General features: G+C 43.0%; 1 protein-coding gene across 4 annotated transcripts in view; it reads left to right on the top strand.

Moving 5' to 3' along the window:
• Positions 1-5,506, top strand: part of CD58 (CD58 molecule) — a 36,601-nt gene extending 31,095 nt beyond the window's left edge. Inside the window, exons 6-7 of one of the 4 annotated variants that reach the window (XR_010382251.1) lie at positions 410-698; positions 2,437-2,702. The gene's annotated coding sequence lies outside the window, so the exon portion shown is untranslated. Of the gene's footprint in view, positions 1-409; positions 2,703-3,354 lie in introns of those variants that run through there. The other 3 variants (XM_031457889.2, XM_031457888.2, XM_064488875.1) reach the window with 3 other exon arrangements.
• The last annotated feature ends 10,411 nt before the right edge of the window (positions 5,507-15,917 follow it).

Below are 15,917 nucleotides of genomic sequence, written 5' to 3'. Positions count from 1 at the left end.
GTAAGGATCCTGTGGACTGCACAGTGGGTACATGGTGTATCGTGTACTAGGCACAGAACAGCCCTGACGGAGAAGGTCTGCTTCTCGGGGAGCCAGGTTCTACTTATCTGTCAGTTGCCTTGAACAGTAATAAGTAACATCAGGAGATGTGCTAACCGCAGTTCATTAAGCACCAACTGGTTGTCTGGCACTGGGCTGGCCACTTTCCATACACTTCTCACTGAACCCTCTCGATGAGCCTTGCATGGGGGTATCATTACAGCAGGCTTAGAGACAGTGAATGTGTGACTCAGAAAAGTCAAGTCACATTGTTAATAAGTGGTAGAGCTAAAATTCATAACTAGGTCGCCAGACTCCAGGGGCTATCCTGTTAACTGCCACAATATACTCCCTCCTTCTCCCATCCCAGGAAAACTGTACACAGGTTGGGTTCACTTCAGGAGCCAAGGTCCGAGCCGGGCCCATATCATGAACAAAAACAGGATCCAGACACAGTTACCAGCAGCTGCTGCTTCGGCATCAGATTGAAGAACTGGCAAAAGAGACAACATTTGCAAGAAGATCTTTGGAAGTCAGAGGCATTAAAATGGGGTGATATTGGAATAGGGAGCCATTGTTGGTTCTGGAGCAGGAGAGATTTGCATGAAAAACATGGTTCTGGGATGATGAGTCTAGGAAGATAAAACTAACATCTTAAGGTAACATCCTGGGGAGAAACCTACATAGCGTGGGGCTCTGTGTGCTTACTTTTCTCAGTGTATTTTTGTTTGTTATTCAGATTTTATACTTTCTGTGTTTCCTTTGTGTGTGTGTTTTCTTAACAGAACACATTTTCATAGAAAAACAAATAATTGATATTTTATACATCGCATTTTCTTCAGCAAATCTCGAGTAGGGGCTCACTCGTATTTCTATAATAGTTCGACACTGCAGATTGGCCTATGTAGAAACAGCTGAACTTTCATATGAAGTCAACTCCCCCTTGATTGCAGAATTCACGTTTTCTCAGATACCTTTTAGATTTAAAGAGCCCACTGTGGCTGCAGCGGGGGGGCTCCCGAAACTCAACTGTTAAAGAGTTATAGATATGATGGAGGGGCAGGGATTGGGGAAGGAGTTGGGGAGGGGACAAGCATAACCAGGAAGAGATGCAAAATTGTCACATCTCCATGAGGAAAGTATCAGGAAGAACTTAAACCCAGTTAAAAATATCTGAGGACAACCAAGCAGAGAACAGATACCTGAGGGAAGACGGACATGCTATTACACCTCTCACCGAGACAGTTCAGTTTAGACAGCTTCTGGGAGAGCTGGTCATTATCCTGTTTCATACAAATGTCTGGGAAGCAGATCACAAAGTCAGTCGAATGAAAAAGGGAGCAGAGTCCCCCATTTCTCTGGGAAGAAAGATTTGCAAGTGGTCTCAGCCCAAAGGAGAGCTGAGATGCAGACCTGATCCTTTGGCAGTGGATGAACCTGGCTGTGGGAGTGGGTGAGAGGACCCCTAGGGAGGGGGTGGGGGGACGGGGGGGTGCAAATCCCCAGGGGGGGCTGCCCTGCAGAGAACTGTGCCTGCCGGAGCATTGGAGCAGCGCTGCCCACTTTATCCCCCTCAAAAGTCCACAGCACCCCTTTTCATGTTGTACGAGGTTCTTAAGAAGGAAAACTCCTGTTTGCTTTCCTTTACCTCACCTCTGTGACTCCAGCACTGAATTTTCATAAACTCCTTTTACCAAAGGAATGCAGGTAGTTTGGGAACTCTGGTCTGATCTGGTCTGTGGAAATACAGGCAGTGGGGAAGACAAAAAGCCACGAAATGGAATCTCAGTTTGAAGGGACTTGCTCAGGCAAGGCTGTAACTCGGTGTTTGCACTGATTTCCTCTGAGCTTCCCAAGAGTGTTCTGTCGTCACCAAAGAGGTGACTAAACAGGAAGAGAAACTGAGGTGGGAAGAAAACTATCCCCAAGGAGATTCATGTGGCAAAGAAGGAAATAACTCTTAGAAGGGGTGACAGTTTACATACGGGTCTTACAGGTTCAGCTCTGTTACTTGGAAATTTCAGTTACACTCAAAGGCTAACTTGGTGTGAGGAGATGGGACTAATAATTACTGCTGTGCACTGAAGACAACGCTTCTGGTGGAACTCCAGCTGCCAGCCCACGAGTGCCCAAGAACAGTCTCCCTCCCTCTCTGCTCCCTAGCACCCTTGCTTTTGATGTGTGTATCACAAAAGGCTACCCACATAAGAATGGGAGGGTAATTAAGACTCAGACTGCAACCGAGATTGACCTCACTTTATACTAATCTGAGACATTTATTTCATAGCATTGGTTCTTTGGTAACAGAAGACAAAATCAAGTGGCTGGGAACTAAGTTATTTTAATAACTTTGAGAAGGGCTCTGATTTACCATTCAAGTATTACGTTATCCTTCAGGAAACTGTGGAAGCCTCACTTGAATAGATCCTTCATAAGAAGCAATGTTGTACAGAAGAAATGACAACTAACAAATGCTAAGCATTCATTTCTACTCTACCATCAACACTGACTGTGACTGGATGCTGTCTTGTCTCTCAAATTTTTTTTTATTGTATATTGTGTTTGGAGAGACCTAAATCTTTGTAAATAAATGTAAGTATGTACATAAGTGATTAGCTTAGCTCTTTTTTCATAATTTGGAAAAATAAAATAGAATGAGGTGACGGCTTTGTACTGAAATCTATTCTTGATTTCTCTTTTGTTTTAGAGGAAAAAGAATTCATTGCAGGATCAGTAGTTAGTGAGGGAGATTGGGTCCATGGCTGTTGACAGGAGGCAAGAACAGGAGGGTTCTTTTGTTTCTTTTGAAAAGACCACATCACCACCGTCCAAGTGCAGGTGTATAAACTGGGTGGCACAGGGAGGCTTGTCTCATTAAGACCTCTTAACCCACTTAGTTTATCATGTTGGTGAGCCGTCACATTGGCGGGTCAACAGCAGGGAACGCTGTCAAAACTGTAAGGTCATGCGCAAGCGCAGAACAGCGGCCTCTCCTGGAGAAAGAGGTGAATTGCCCCGGCTATCCCCTGAGCAGTCATCGTGTAAACCCGAGATCCCAGAGCCGGAGCCCTCTGTGGAATTCCTGTCGAGTGAGAGTCTTCGGCCTGAAAGAGGAGATGTTTTTCTTCCCTCCCAGGTGGATGTGTGCACAGCGGTGGTAAGACAGCTGCATCCAGGCTCCCCACAGCCATCGGCAAGAGGGAGGCCGGCCCGGAGCCCTGAGAACTGGGAAGATCCAGCTTCTCCCCCACCTCCAGGCGGCTTAGCTTCCCATCGGCGTGTCTTCGACTAATCTTAGCAAACCCTTTATTCCAGGCCCTAGAGGGAGCCCAGGACTCCCAGAACAGCGTTTATCTTCCAGACTTTGGTCCGCGTATGTTCTCCCTGGCCCTCTTGGACCCCATCCAACAAGAGTAAAATTTCCAGCATCCTCTTCTACAAAGGTCGAAGGTCCGCTTTCTGGCTCTCCCTGAGGACACCGCCTCCCGCAGCCCTCTCAAGGGGAAGCTCCTCCTCTGTGCGCCTTGTACACTGGGCCTAGATGGGGCGATTTGGGGGGGGGTGTGTCCTCCCGGCTCTACTCTGCTTCCAGAGCACTGCTCCTTCCAACAGCAGATTGCCACCACCTGATAGCCGTTTTCCACACTCTAACTGTTGGGTGTCTCGTGCCGTGAAGCTTCTAGCACCAGGTGGAAATCACTGTCTCTTAGCACCGCTCCTTTCAGAATCTGAGTGTTTTCAAAACCTACAAATCCAATATCCTGGCATGGTCTCCCCCAGGGATCTCATCTCCTCCCTTTCCCATCCCTGCCCTGGCCCGGCTCTGACCTTTTCCTCACCAATACCCGCAGCCCCTCACTGTCTCAGTTACAAGCATTCCCTCTCTGCTCACAGTCTTCCACACCACAGCCTTGAGGGCCCTGACTCCCAAACTCCTGCCACCCTACCAGGACCTGCACGCCGGCCATCCTGCCTCTTCCCTGACCCTCGGCTGCTTTGATCCCTCGTCTGCCTCACAGCCTGGGGCCTCCAGTGGGAGCTCATCGGTGTAATCACTCCTCTATCCTCACTCACTATCCTCTCACTTGGCCAAACCCCAGCCACGGTTACAGTCTCCTCTACCATTTCCCTCCCTGCATCCAAACTGCGGAACATCCTGGAGAAACACACCACCAGGCTGATCAGTTTCACTTCAACAACTGCAAACCTCAAATGGAATCACGGTGTTTCTCAGGTGTCCTCATTGCAGGGCCCTGGTCTGTTCACAGCCTCCTCATGGCTCTTCTTAGATCTGCAACCCTGTGTCCTCACTCTCAGCCGCTCACCTGGCTCCCCATATCACTGGGAAAAAACAAAAGCACTGAAGAAAGCCCTTGTCCCGCACACCTCCACCCCAGCTGCATGGGCACCCACGGCTTCACTCTCCCCGTTACTGCGGCTGGACTCTTCCTTGCTCCTTCCTCCCAAACCACTCACTCCTCTTGTCTTAGTCTGCTCAGGGTATAGCATAATACCATAGACTGGGTGGCTTAAAAACAGAAATTTATTTCTCCCCATGCTACTGGTTAGGAAGATCAAGGTGCCACCAGTGTGGTTCCCAGTGAGGGCTCTTCTGGCTGGCTGTGTCCTTGCGTGGCAGGTGTCTCTTTCTCTTATCCGGACACCAGCTCTACTGGATTGGGTCCCCACCTTTATGGCCTCATTGAACCTCCTCACAGACCTTATCTCCATAGTCACATGGGGGGTTAGGGTTTCAACATACGAATTTTAGGGGATGAAGCATTCACACAGCTTATTCACAGGATCACATCTCCCCTCATCTGCTTAAAGACCTCACTTTTGTCTTTGCCCACCTCTCTCCCCATCAGCTTTTACCTTTCTATAGCATTATGCAAACATGCTTTTTCTCATAGCTTCAAAAACCATGAAGTATATAGTCAGTTTACGATGTCGTGTCAATTTCCAGTGTACAGCATAATGTTTCAGTCATACATATTCACACATATATTCTTTTTCATTAAAGATTATTGTAAGATATTAAATATAGTGCCCTGTGTTATACAGAAGAAATTTGTTTTTTTAATCTATTTTTATGTATAATGGTTATCATTTAAAAATCTCAGACTCCCAAATTTATCCTTTCCCACTCCCTTTTTCTCTGGTAACCATAAAATTGTTTTCTATGTCTGTGACTCTGTATCTGTTTTGTAATTGAGTTCATTAGTGTCTTTTTTTTTTTAGAGTCCACATATGAGTAATAACATATTGTATTTTTCTTCCTCTGTCTGGCTTACTTCACTTAGTATGATGATCTCCAGGTCCATCAATGTTGCTGTAAATGATGTTTTTTCATGGCTGAGTAGTATTCCATTGTATAAATATATCACAACTTCTTTATCCAGTCATCTGTTGATAGACATTTAGTTTGTTTCTATGTCTTGGCTATTATAAACAGTGCTGCTATGAACATTGGGGTGCAGGTGTCTTCAAATTAGAGTTCCCTCCAGATATATGCCCAAGAATGGTATTGCTGGATCATAGGGTAAGTCTATTTTTAGTTTTTTACGGAATCTCCATACTGTTTTCCATAATGGCTACACCAAACTACATTCCCACCAGCAGTGTAGGAGGGTTCCCTTTTCTCCGTACCCTCTCCAGCATTTATTGTTTGTGGACTTTTTAATGATGGACATTCTGACTGGTGTGAGGTGATACCTCATTGTAGCAAAACCCAAAATACTCTTCTTTGCACTTTTGCACCCAGCTCTTATCTCATTTTTCTGCTATATTTTATAAAAGGTCCCTCAGAAGAATGATCTGTACTTCCTTTTCCTGATTCCCTCTCCCCATTCTTTTTCTTTTTGTAATTTTTTAAATTTTTTAATTTTTTGGGGGGGTAATTAGGTTTACCTATTTATTTATTTTTGGAGAAGGTGCTGGGGATTGAACCCAGGACCTCATGCATGCTAAGCATGCTCCCCATCACTTAAGCTATACCCTCTCTGCATCCCCATTCTCTTTTGGACACACTTTGGTCAGGCTTTCACCCCCTACTACTTGCCAAGCTTAGTGATGACCCCCTCATTCTAACATCCAATGGGCACTCCTCAGACCTTATCTTACTTTGCCTGTCAGCATCATCTGACACCATGGAGGGCCCCCCACATTTGTTTAGTGCTTTCTAGACACTAGGTTCTGCAGGGTGTGTGCGATGAAAAAAACACATGGTGTGACAGGGCAAGGAGGCCTGTGAGCACTTGTGGCGAGTTTACCAAGTCCTAAAATGGAAGTGTGTGCAAAGAAGGAAGGAAGTACCACCACGTGACCCAGGAGTTCCACTCCTTGGTATATATCCATGAGAAATAAACATGTGCGTCCACCCAAAGGCCTGTACACGGATGTTCATCGGTCAGTATTCACAACAGCCAAACAGTGGAAATAATCCAAACATCCATCCACGGATGAGCAGATACATAAAAAAATGCAGTCTATCCATATAGTGGCATAGTATTCAGTATAAAAAGTAATGAAGGTCTGATACACACTACAGCATGGATGAACCTTGAAAACATGCTAAGTGAAAGAAGCCAATCTAAAGAGATGACATAGTATATAATTTTTATTTATACAAAATTACCAGAGTAGGGCTGGGAGGGGGATGTTGGATGCGGGGAGGGAGTGACTGGGGTGAAAATGTTCTAAAATTAATTGTAGTCATTGTACAACTGTAAACAGACTAAAACTGTATACTTTAAGCGGGTGGACAGTATGGTACATAAATTATGTTCTAATAAAACTATTATTATAAAAAAAAAAGGACTAAGGAATTAGAGGAGTGGTCTGGCGTCCCATCCCTCCCCCGTCAGCTCCTCAGCCTTTGTTCAGCTCTTCGGATGCTGAACGTCTATATAGGGAACTTCCTTCCTCTCAGGACTCTTGACTACATTTCCCCTACTCTACCCGGGGCCAAAAGTTACCAGGTCACAAAGCAACTTTCTGTTTGAAAGTCTGAGCAAAGAACTAGCTTCAGACACTAGCTAGTGAGTGTCTGAAAGCCCCTTAAACCAGAGTTGAATTTAGAATCTTGAGACAGAGTGTCCCGTTGTGTTTCTCCCCCCGCCACCCTTAGGCACACTCTGCCCAGTGTACACGTCCCCTGGTCATCTGCCTTCTTCTGCACTCCCATTCCTACACTGCCCCGTGCTCCCTGCCCCGCTCCTCGTTCCATTCCAGGGGTGTCCGTTGGAGCCTCCTTTCCACCGTCAACAATCTGCTCTACACCCGCAGCCCTCAGCCTTGTGTTCTGGTCATACCCATCTCTGCATCCCCTGGCGCTACTCCCCAAGGACTCTGCCTCCACTGGCAGCCCTGTCCAAGGGACAGGCAGGCACTGTCACTCTCCTTGTTTCACAGATAAGAAACTGACAGGCACTGATCAAAGGTCAGCCAGTTAAAAGCGGCAGAAGCAGGATTCAAGCCCAGGCGGAACCCCAGAGGCTGTTGACCGCCAAGCCATACTGAGAAGATAGATGTGTGTGGTTAATTTCCCACCTATAGTTGGGAGCCCTCTAAAACTTTTTTCCAAGTTTCCTGTTTACTCAAAGAAGGAGTCTATCCTTAATTCAGGTGTTCTCTAGAGAGAGGGCTTGCTTTCAACCACTCACGTTGACCACGTAGCAAAGGGACCAGATACTATGCTGAATTCTACCTCCTCGACTTAAAGCTGGAGGGGTCCTCGGAGGTCTCATTAGTTGAGTAAACCGAGGCACAGAGAGGGAAGGTAACTGGACCAAGCACTCACAGCTAGTTCAGCAAAAGAACCAGAAACAGGAGCCCCAAAATCTTGGCCTCCACTCAGATGCTTTTCTGTGACACAGGGGTGTCTCCTAAAATCCACCCTTAGTACCCTTAGTTTTAAACCCCCTACCCAGTGTCAGATTTGAACAGGAGCCCAGGGAAGCATGGCGCTGGCTGCAGGGACCATGCAGCGGGAGGCCTGGCTGCAGCTCAGTGCCCTGCCAGGGGTTGTGGTGCTCGCCATCTTGGGAGGTACCCGGTCTTCTGGTCGGAACGGAAGTGGTGGATGATGGCGGAAGTGAGAGCAAAGTGGCCAAATGCGTGGCTTGCCCAGGCTGCCTGTGTTAACGTCTGATGCCTACAGAATAAGAAAAAAGCCCTTCCTCTTCCTCTAGGCTCTTCCTCTTCTTGATCTTTTTCTTGCTCAAGATCTTCTATTCCAAGACCCTTTTGTGCAAAGGGAGTACTAGCAATCAAAGCAGCAGGCCCCTGTGTCTTGATTAGGGAATCGCTGACAAGGGCCCCAGTCAAAACCACCTCCCTCACCAGCCTCCTGACATCACCTCACCTCTTGTGCCTTTATTTTTTTATTTTTATTTTTAAAAATTTGTTTTTTATTGAGGTAACATTGGTTTATAATATTATATAAATTTCATGTGTACAATATTGTATTTCTACTTCTGTAAACATTAGTATGTCACCACCAAAAATTTAGTTTCCATCCTTCACCACACAGTTGATCCCTTTTAACTGTATGGCCCTCCCCACTCCCCCAGCCTTTCCCCTCTGGTAACCATTACTCTGTTCTCCGTATTTATGTGTTTATTTTTGCTTGGTTTGGTTTATATTCATTTATTTTGGTTTTTGTTTGTTTTGTTTTCTATTTTTAAAAGTCCACACATGAGTGAAATCATAGGATATTTTCTTTCTTCACCTGATTTTCTTTCTTCACTTATGCAGTACCCTCAAGGTCCATCCGTGTTGTTGCATATGGCAAGATTTCATCTTTTTCCATTGTGTGATATATATATATATATAAGAAGAGAAGGAAAACCAATTCATCCATTCAGCAGTGAAGTCATTCACCCATTGATCCATCCAGCTATCCATCCATCCATCCATCCATCCATCCATCCATCTTTTCATTCAACACGTTTACTGAGTGCCTTACTATGTGCTAGGCACTGTTCTGGGCACTTGGGGTATAATAGTAAACAGATGAGAGAGAAGCAAGATGGCGGAGTAGAAGGACGCTCGTAGCTCACTCTCTCCCACAAACACACCAAGACTCACATCTGCGGACCCACTGAGCCAACCAGAGCACCTGCTGAACTCCGACAGAACATTGAAAGACAAAGACACCAAAAATCTGGTAGGAGAAAAGGAAAAAAGAAAGAAGAAAAAGCAAAACAGTGTGGGACTGGTCCCGAGGGGAGGGAGCGGCAAAGGAGGATTAGCGCTCGTTCGCTGAACCTCCCTCTCCAATGGAGAGGCCGGGGACGGAGGGGGAGCCTCCGAGGCTCGGATCTGTACGGAGCACCCCTTGACCGACAGAACTAAGTTAAACGGGCACAAAGGGCCCCTGTGACACGCAGCCCGAGATGTGGGCCGGCGGCTGGGGCCGGGACAGGCCGCCCGAGCCGGGCGGAGGCCTGGGGCGGCTGCACTGAGGCAGCCCCGGGGAACTGAGGGGGGCTGTGTGTTGTGGCTGGGAGGGGATACAGAGCAGAACAGCCTGGGCTCCCCATAAGTTACGGGAAAAAAAAGCAAAGCAACACTGCTGGTGTGTCCTGGGGGAGGGGCGCCATAGCCTTTGTCTCCTCAGACCCGAGGCGCCATTACTGGTGCTTCTCGGGAGAAGAGAGGTGGGGCGCGGCCACAGCCGCCATCTCCTCCTGTGCGCAGCGCCGGGGCGGGGGCGGGGGCGGGGCCGAGCCCTGAATCCGCACCGGGGCCTCCGCAACCTCCTAGGCAGAGCTGAGACTTGTTTACAGCCCGAGGCAGATAGGATCTTTCTGCCCTGGTACCTCAGAGAACTTGCGTGGCTAAGACAAACAGGGAGCTGAGTTTTGGAACGAGCAGTGGGGCCGTTCTGCAGTCTTCCCCGAGCCCGCCTACGGAGCGCCGACCGGAGGCGGAGCGGGCTGCTGCATAGAGCAGCATAGTGACCGGCGCAGGGAGAGGGCGGGCAGCCACTGCCTTCCTGGCAGGAACGCAGCGCCTGTGGTGCTGGGAGGGGCCGCGACCCACCCACTTCCCTCCCCCCAGCGCAGCATCTGACTGTGGCATCGGGAGGTGGAGTGACCCACCTGCCCACAGCGAAGGAGAGCAACACCTGACCCAGTGCTGGGAGGGGGCGCGATCTTATTGCTGACAGGCACTGGGAGCAGCAGAGAGGAGGGCACCCCCGGAGGGCCTCTGGAAACAGCAAGCTGAGTTTGAAACAGGGTGAAAACAGAAAGACTTCTCGATAAAACCATTAAGAGTGCAGTCTCCAGGAGGACACATTTTTTTTTTTAATCTTTTTTATATCTGTTATATTTTCTATTACCTTTTTAATCTTTACTTTTTAAACAATTGTATATGTTTACAGTTTTAATCCCTTTAAAATTTTTCATTTAAAATCTGTTTATTATTATTTATAAAAACCCACCTAATTTCATTTTTAATTCTCTTGGTTTTGATCTCCTGTTATTGATTATTCACAGGTTTTAAGTTTTTTTTATTTTTTTCTCATTTTTATTAAGGTTTTTAAAAGATGTCTCAACTCGACTGTTGTTCTGCTTCAACTTGCTCTTCTATTATTGATTATACACTGTTTTCAACCTTTTTTTCCTCCATTCTCTTAAAGTTTCTTTTTTTTAAAGTTTTATTCCTGCATAGGCTTTAGATAGATAAATAAATAAACTCCTTAAGGATGACAATAGGTAACTGATACTCCTTAAGCCACAGTGCCAGAGAGATATGAGCAATATGAAGAAGCAGAGGAACCACTCCCAATTAAAAGAGCAAGAGAAATCCCCTGAAAACACGATCAATGAAATAGACATTGATGGCCTACTAGATCAAGATTTCAAAAAAGGAGTGATCAAAGTACTGAGGGAACTAAAAGAGATAGTGTTTAGAGATATAAAATATGTCAAAAATGAAATTGAAGCTATAAAGAGCCAAATAGAACTGGTACTCATTAGCTGAAATGAGAACTGATCTAAAGGCTGTACAAAGCAGGCTAGATAATGCAGAGGAACGAATAAGTGACCTAGAAGACAGGACAACAGAAAGCACCCAATCAGAACAGCTGAGAGATACTACTCAGCCATAAAAACTGACAACATAACGCCACTTGCAGCAACATGGATGCTCCTGGAGAATGTCATTCTAAGTGAAGTAAGCCAGAAAAAGAAAGAAAAATACCATATGAGATCGCTCATATGTGGAATCTAAAAAAACAAACAAACAAAGCATAAATACAAAACAGAAATAGACTCATAGACATAGAATACAAACTTGTGGTTGCCAAGGGGGTGGGGGGGTGGGAAGGGATATACTGGGATTTCAAAATTGTAGAATAGATAAACAAGATTATACTGTATAGCACAGGGAAATAGATACAAGATCTTATGTTAGCTCACGGAGAAAAAAATGTGACAATGAATATATATATGTTCATGTATAACTGAAAAATTGTGCTCTACACTGGAATTTGACACAACATTGTAAAATGATTATAAATCAATAAAAAATGTTAAAAAAAAATAGCAGGCCCTTTGAAGGATGCTAAATCCTACCATCTGTAATTAAGAATTTCTATTGAATGCTTTTAATTTGAATAATAAAAAAAAAGAGCAGCTGAGAGAAAGACAAGTAAAAAACAATGAAAACAATAAAAGGGACCTATGGGATAACATAAAGCATTCCAATCTACGCATAATAGGGGTTCCAGAAGGGGAAGAAAGAACAAAGGGGATTGAAAAGGTATTTGAAGAAATCATGACTGAAAACTTCTGAAACCTAAAGAAGGAATCAGATATCCAAGTACAGGAGGCTTAGAGGGTCCCAAACAGGAAGAACCCAAACAGACCCACACCAAGACATAATCATAATCAAGATGGCCAGAGTCAAGGATAAAGAAATGATCCTAAAGGCAGCAAGAGAAAAACAAAGAATGATTTACAAGGGAACCCCCATGAGGGTCTCAGCTGATTTCTCTACACAGACATTACAGGTCAGAAGGGAATTGCAAGATATATTCAAAGTCCTGAATGAAAAAAAGATGCAGCCTGGGATACTTTATCCAACAAGGCTATCCTTTAGAAGGAGAGAGAAAGAATTTCACAGACAAGCAAAAACTAAAAGAGTTTAGCAACACTAAACTCATGCTAAAAGAAATATTGAAAGGTCTACTCTAAATAGAAAAGAAGCAGGATGATACAGAAATGAGAAACTCATAACTGAAAAGGTGATATCTGCCATGAATTACAAATAGAATAAACACAAAATTGTAAAAGAAGACATCCAAATCATTAAGAGTGGGAGAGGGAAGCAAGAAAATATAGAGTATTTTTTTTCTTTCTTCTTTTTTCAAAAATTGTTTGTTCTCCTTAGGATGGGTTTGAGATTATATTACTATCTGTTTAGTACAAACAGTTATAGTAATAGGTTAATACTTACAAAAAAGGGTAACCACAAGCCAGAAACTTACAAGTGAGTCACAAAAACTAAATAAAATCCAAGATAATACAAAGGAAAATTGCCAAACCATGAAAGGAAGAAGAAAGGAACAAAGAGGAAATACCAAATCAACTGCAAAAATAAGTTCAAAATGGCAATAAACACTCATCTATCATTAATTACTGTAAATGTTAATGGACTAAATGCTCCAGTCAGAAGATGTAGAGTGGCAGACTGGATAATAAAGCAAGAACCTTCAATATGCTGCATACAAGAGACCACTTTAAGGAGAAGGACACATATAGATTGAGAGTGAAAGATGGAAAAGCATATTCCTTGCAAATGGAAAAGCCGAAAAAGCAGGTGTAGCAGTACTGATTTCAGACAAAATAGACTTTAAAACAAGGGCCATAAAGAAAGGTAAAGAAGGACATTTTATAATGATTAAGGGAGTAATACAAGATGAGGATATTACAATCATTAATATATATGCACCCAACACAGGAGCACCTAAGTACATAAAACAACTACTAACAGAGGTAAAGGGGGAAACTGATGGGAATACAATCATTGTTGGAGATTTTAACACTGCATTAACATCACTAGACAGATCTTCCAGACAGAAAATAAATAAGGCAACAGAGAAATTAAATGATACAATACAAAAATTAGATTTGGTGTATATTTTCAGAGCATTACACCCCCCCCCCCAAATAGGATAGACATTCTTTTCAAGTGCACATGGAACATTTTCTAGGATTGATCATGTACTTGGGCACAAAAGAAGCCTCAACAATTTTAAGAAGATAGAAATTATCTCAAGCATCTTTACTGATCGCAATGCCATGAAACTAGAAATCAACTACAGAGAAACAAAGGAGAACAAAAGGAAAGCATGGAGATTAAACAACATGCTATTAAAAAACCAGTGGGTCAGTGATGTAATCAAAGTTGAAATTAAAAAATGCCGTGAGACAAATGGAAATGAAAACACAACTACACAAAACTCACGGGACGCAGCAAAGGCAGTGCTAACAGGGAAGTTTATAGTGATTCAGGCCTTCCTCAAAAAAGAACAATCTCAAATAAACAATCTAACCCAGCTAAAAGAACTAAAAAAAGAAGAGCAAAAATACCCAAAAGTCAGTGAAGCAAGGAAATAATAAAGATCAGGGAGAAAATAAATAAAATAGAGATTTAAAAAACCATAGAAAAAAATCAATCAAACCAAAAGCTGGTTTTTTGAAAAAGTAAATAAAATTGACAAACCTCTGGCTAAACTCACGAAGAAGAAAAAAGAGAGAGCACAAATTAGCAAAGTAAGAAAGGAAAATGGAGAAATTACAACAAATAACATAGAAATACAGAATATCATATGAGAATATTATGAAAAACTTTATGGAACCAAAATGGATAACCTAGAGGAGATGGACAAGTTTCTGGAAACATACAGTCCACCAAGATTGAATCAAGAAGAAATTGACCACCTGAACAAATCGATCTCTAGAAATGAAATCAAATTAGCAATAAAAAACCTCCCTACAAATAAAAGTCCAGGACTGGACGGCTTCACCAGGGAATTTTACCAAACATACAAAGAAGAACCCATGCCAGTCCTTCTCAAACTCTTCCAGAAGATTGAAAAGGAGGGAATACTCCCAAACTCATTCTATGAAGCCATCATCACCCTGATACCAAAACAAGGCAAAGACACCACCAAAATACAGAATTACAGACTAATATCACTGATGAATATAGATGCAAAAATCCTTATCAAAATACTAGCAAATAGAATCCAACAGCACATAAAAAAGATTATACATCATGATCAAGTGGGGTTCATCCCAGGGACACAAGGGTGGTTCAACATACGCAAATCAGTCAATGTACTATATCACATCAACAAGAGAAAGGACAAAAACCACATGATCATCTCAATAGATGCAGAAAAATCTTTTGATAAAATTCAACACCCATTTATGATAAAAATTCTCACCAAAGTGGGTATAGAGGGAACATATCTCAACATAATAAAAGCTATATATGACAAACCTACAGACAGCACAGTACTCAACGATGAAAAACTCAAAAGCTTCCTGCTAAAATCTGGGACAAGACAAGGCTGCCCACTATCACCACTCCTATTCAACATAGTCTTGGAAGTCCTAGCCACAGCAGTCAGGCAAGAGAGAGAAATAAAAGGGATCCAAATTGGAAAAGAAGAGGTAAAAGTGTCACTATATGCAGATGACATGATACTATATGTAGAAAACCCTAAAAGGTCCACACAAAAGCTACTAGAACTAATTGAAGAATTCAGCAAGGTAGCAGGTTACAAGATTAACGTTCAAAAATCAGTTGCATTTCTTTACACTAATGATGAATCCACAGAAAAAGAAAGTAAAGAAACAATCCCCTTTAAAATAGCACCCAAAGTAATAAAATACCTATGAGTAAATCTAATCAAGGAGGTGAAAGACTTATACATGGAAAACTAGAAAACACTGATGAAGGAAATTAAAGAAGATGTAAGAAAATGGAAAGACATCCCATGCTCCTGGATTGGAAGAATCAATATAGTTAAAATGGTCATACTGCCCAAGGCAATCTACAGATTTAATGCAATCCCTATCAAATTACCCAGGATATACTTCACAGAACTAGAACAAATCATAATAAAATTTATATGGAACCACAAAAGACCTAGAATTGCCAAAGCATTACTGAAGAAAAAGAAAGAGGCTGGAGGAATAACTCTCCCAGACTTCAGACAATACTACAGAGCTACAGTAATTAAGACAGCATGGTATTGGTACAAAAATAGACATATGGACCAATGGAACACAATAGAGAGCCCAGAAATGAACCCACAAACTTTTGGTCAACTAATCTTCGACAAAGGAGGCAAGAATACACAATGGAATAAAGACAGTCTCTTCAGCAAATGATGTTGAGAAAACTGGACAGCTGCATGTAAATCATTGAAGCTAGAACACTCCTTTACATCATACACAAAAATAAACTCAAAATGGGTCAAAGACTTAAACATAAGACAAGACACAATAAACCTCCTAGAAAATATAGGCAGAACATTATCTGACATACATCTCAAAAATGCTCTCCTAGGGCAGTCTACACAAGCAATAGTAATAAAAGCAAGAATAAACAAATGGGACCTAATGAAACTCACAAGCTTCTGCACAGCAAAGGAAACCATAAGTAAAACAAAACGACAACCTACAGAATGGGAGAAAATTTTTGCAAATGAAACTGTCAAAGGCTTGATCTCCAGAATATATAAGCAGCTCATATGACTTAATAAGAAAAAAACAAACAACCCAATCCAAAAATGGGCAGAAGGCCTAAACAAGCAATTCTCCAAGGAAGAAATACAAATGATCAATAGGCAC

The sequence above is a fragment of the Camelus dromedarius genome, chromosome 9, assembly GCF_036321535.1.
Source record: "Camelus dromedarius isolate mCamDro1 chromosome 9, mCamDro1.pat, whole genome shotgun sequence".
NCBI lineage: Eukaryota > Metazoa > Chordata > Mammalia > Artiodactyla > Camelidae > Camelus > Camelus dromedarius.
Note: the sequence above shows the minus strand (reverse complement) of the source record. Positions and strands in the feature narration are given on the sequence as shown.